This window comes from Cavia porcellus, unplaced genomic scaffold (genome assembly GCF_034190915.1).
Source record: "Cavia porcellus strain 051 isolate PalLab524CR breed Dunkin Hartley unplaced genomic scaffold, mCavPor4.1 scaffold_14, whole genome shotgun sequence".
NCBI lineage: Eukaryota > Metazoa > Chordata > Mammalia > Rodentia > Caviidae > Cavia > Cavia porcellus.
In genome coordinates, this window is record NW_026947497.1 from 38,617,580 (window position 1) to 38,621,634 (window position 4,055).

Here is a 4,055-nt window from a genome sequence, read left to right on the forward strand (position 1 = left end):
TGCTCTGCATCATGCATGGAACTATTACTGCGTCTAAGCCCTGCTCACCTTTACGCCTTGGGTTCTGTTTCGCTGGCATTGCTGCTGGGAATGGCAGAATCACACTCGGCTTCTAGACTTCAATACAACCTCTGAAGCTTTGGAGCATTTTACCTATTTTGTAGGGTGACAGTCATCTAGATTTAGTCCTATGATTAATCATGATTCCTTAGACCACAAGCTTTAATTCATTTTTGGAACTTCTGAGGGGCTACCAAAACTTCTTCTTTATTTTGGAAAAACTTTTGAATATTCAAAATGGCATCTTACACGGTAACATCAGAAAGGTTTAAGCAGGCGTGCTGTAGAATGGAAATCAATTTCGGAGCCCCAGTTTAAATCCTGTTTTTGAAAGTGTAGTTTAATTTTATCTATCTTTTGCACTGATGATTGGTCAGGCTAGCCCGTGCTGAATAGGTGCTCTACCATTGAGCAGCACCCCCAAACCCTAAACTCTCATTATTTATTCATTTAACTTCCATTTCCTTATCTTTCATATGAAGGTTACAATAGTTAATTAACTACGTGGATTAGTCAGTTTTCCTGATGCTGAACACAATACCTGACATTCATAGGTTGAAGGGTTGACTTTAGATTATGTTTCTAGAGGATTTACTCCACAGTTAACTGGCTTGAAGGCAGGAGCACTTTTGCAGAAGGGCATGGCAGCACAAAGCTGCTTAACTCATGGTATCTGAGGAGCAGATAAAAGACTCAGAGAGGAAAGCGTGAGTGAAGGACCACTCATGATGCTGAAGACCAAGACTCCATGACTACCAGGACACTCCAGGAGCATGTACGTGCAATCTTCTAAATGTTTTTTAATCCAATAAAACTGACATATCAGCACCAGTTTAGAATCCTATAGAAAATTCACTTTAACTATGCAATAGAAATATTTCATCAAGGTTCATATATAGGTTTCTTTTTTGTCACTTCATTTTTGTTCTGCAAAATTAAATAACCAATAATCTTTAGTTATTTTATATCACAATATAATTTTTCATTATCTGAATTAAAAAAGAAATCAGCTGTCTTAGAATAAGTTGAAAGAGTAGTTTTGCTTTACAGACAGTCTTCACAGAAGGGAGAAATCTTATTTTTTTCACATTTAGCATTATAATTGTATTAGTCAGTCTTCCTGTCACTGGGACAGAACACTTGATACCTACAACTTACAGGAGAGGTTCACTTGACTCACAGTTTCAGATAGCTCAGTAAATGGTAAGCTCCTCAGCTCACGGCAGCCAGAAAGCAGAGGAAACAAAAAGAGCCAGAGTGAGAGACATTCTCCAAAGGCACTTCTTCAGAGACTCACCTCCTCCACCGGGGCCCCTCCTCCTACCAGAACATGGAGCTTGATCCAGTGAAGTTAGCACCTGTATGATCCAATTATCTTCCCAAAGTCCCACTTGTGAAAGTGAAGCACAGTTTATATTTCAACTATAACAAGACTCACAGTGGACATCTGTAATTTGAAAACAAATATTTCTGCCTATTAATTCTGACCTGCTCCTTTCTCCTTTTGAGAAATGGTTGCCAAGTATGAGGAAGTTTAGGCTTTTATGAGATAAATTCTCACAATCTGTATTTAGCAGCCAATAATGGAACCACATGCAAATTAAGTATTGTGCAACTCTTAAGTAGATAAACAGTATAAACAATTTGCATTTACCTCCAAAATTCTTCAGTTAGAAATCATTATTGTATATTAAAACATTTAGACAAGAGAATCACTGATTCCATTGACTTTAAAGTCCAAGAAATGTGCCCATTCTCTTTAAAATATATTCTCTTCTGAAAGCCTCTTGTGTAACATCAGGCTTTCATCTGGATATGCTGTCTCTTCTTCCCAAAAACTTCCTTGTGACCATAACAATGCACTTATTTCATTGTATTGTCTGCATAAATACAGGTATTATTATTCTAAGGCATTAGTAGAAACAGCCTAGAAAATTCTTTTCTTCTTTCATTTCTTACTATATCACTAGAGTGCATTCATGCACTCAATATCTCCTCTTCTAAATTTATTTTAAGTACAAATTATATATATACACGGAGCTCTGACGTATGTTAAATAGTGTTTTAATGCTTCATTTCATCCTCATAACGATCCATTCATATAGGTGCTGTTTTGGTTCTCACACTATGATAAAGAAATTAATGCACACAGAGATTAAGTACATTGAGTTCACCAAAGTACTTAACTCCTAAGTAGTAGAGATAGATTTGAATCCAAGAGATCAGTATCAGCATCATTTTCTTAACCACTGTACAGAAGTGCCATGTAAGACATTTGCAACTTTCTCTAGGAAAGGTAGACAAAACAATTCTTTTAATATGACTGGAAGTGTCAGAAAACTACCAAAGCAGTGGAAATTTATGGGTCCATGATCCTAAAGAAAAGGAAATCTTTGAAAGACGAGAACTATATTTGGTACTATATTTTCCCTCCATGCAGTGGGCAATTCCAAAGAAAGAGCTGAGATAATAGAAAACATAGCAGGACTTTGGGTAAGTTGAAGGGGCTGGAGGTGTGAGTATTGGAAGAAGACTTCATTTGCTTTCATCACTATGACAGAATAACTGAAATAATGAGTTTAAAAGAAGAAATACTTAACCCTTAGTGTATGGCTTTAGTGTATGGTTCCTAGAACCTGGCCCTTTGGGGCCTGAGGTGTTATGACATTATGATACAAGCATGTGGTGGAAGAAACCTGTTCACCTCACAGTGGTCAGCAGGGTGGAAAGATTCAAAGTCCCAATATTCCTTTGAAGGCCATGTTCCTAGTAACCTAACTTCTCCTGCCACCTTTTAACAACACTGCAGCCTGGTGACCAAGCCTTTATTAAATGATCTCTTATAAGAAGGACCCATCAGAGAAGAGGGCATTGGTGGGTATCACAGGGTTTCAATAATAGCTCTCAGAGGGCTGTCAGCTAAGTCAGAAAGGAACTGGCAATAGATAGATCTCTACAAATGATGGTGCTTTGCACCTTCGCAATTCCTTTTACATTGAAAGTTAGTTTCTTGATAGCAGCTAGTGCAAATCTTTTAAAGAAACCAATTACAAAATACAGATCCTCAAGTATTTCCATTTTGAAGAATGTGTTTTAATAAAATAACAATGTCTGTTAAATTGTTTTTGTAATTTATTTTATATATTAATTGCAGCAGGTAACAGCAAAATATACAGAATGAAAATGGCTTAAACATTCGGCAGTTTGGTAGCCATCAGCATGTCTGCAAAAATTCACTTGTGTGTACATTAACAAAATAAACTATTATGTAGAAATAAAAATTGTGTCAGTGGACTTTGTTTACGTGTCAAAATGCAATACCTTAAACAAAAATATAGTTACATATATTTAAAAAGTCAAAATAAATGTGCACAATAGTCAAGAATCTCTTCCTTCTTGTTGCTATTTTATAGGCAGTGCTGCTGGTTTTCATTTGCAGTGTAACACTGCTAGCTCTCTTCGAATATCCCCGAGCTAGGGCTATACTTCAAAGCTAACCACTGGGGACATTTTGGTGTTGTATCATTAACTGTGCCTCCAAAATCAGGTGTTCTTTTGAGTGTGCTCAAAATATGTTCTGCCACTCTGCAGAAATCATCTCTGAGAGCTGAAGAATAAATGTTTCAAAGACAGAGAAAAATAGTAAGAGGTGTCTTTCCTAATGCATCACTCAGAAATGTAATCTGCATACCTTGGGAGGAATATGATTTTACTTCTCAAATGTGTCATTTTTTAAAATTAATTAATTTTATTGGTACTGGGGGATTTATATTGGTAAGTTATTGTTATATTAAACATATCAGTTTGGTGTAGTGTTAAGAGTGGATGAGCATATGATATTTTATCAGATCAATAAATTTTAATTTCTCACTTAAACTCTACTTTGAAAAACCAGGGTATTTCTCCTTCTTAGCATGTTGGGCACTGTTAGCAGACTCATCTCCTAGAAAATCATGCATCTCTTTCTTCTCCAAACTAAGTTTGCTCCAGGAAAG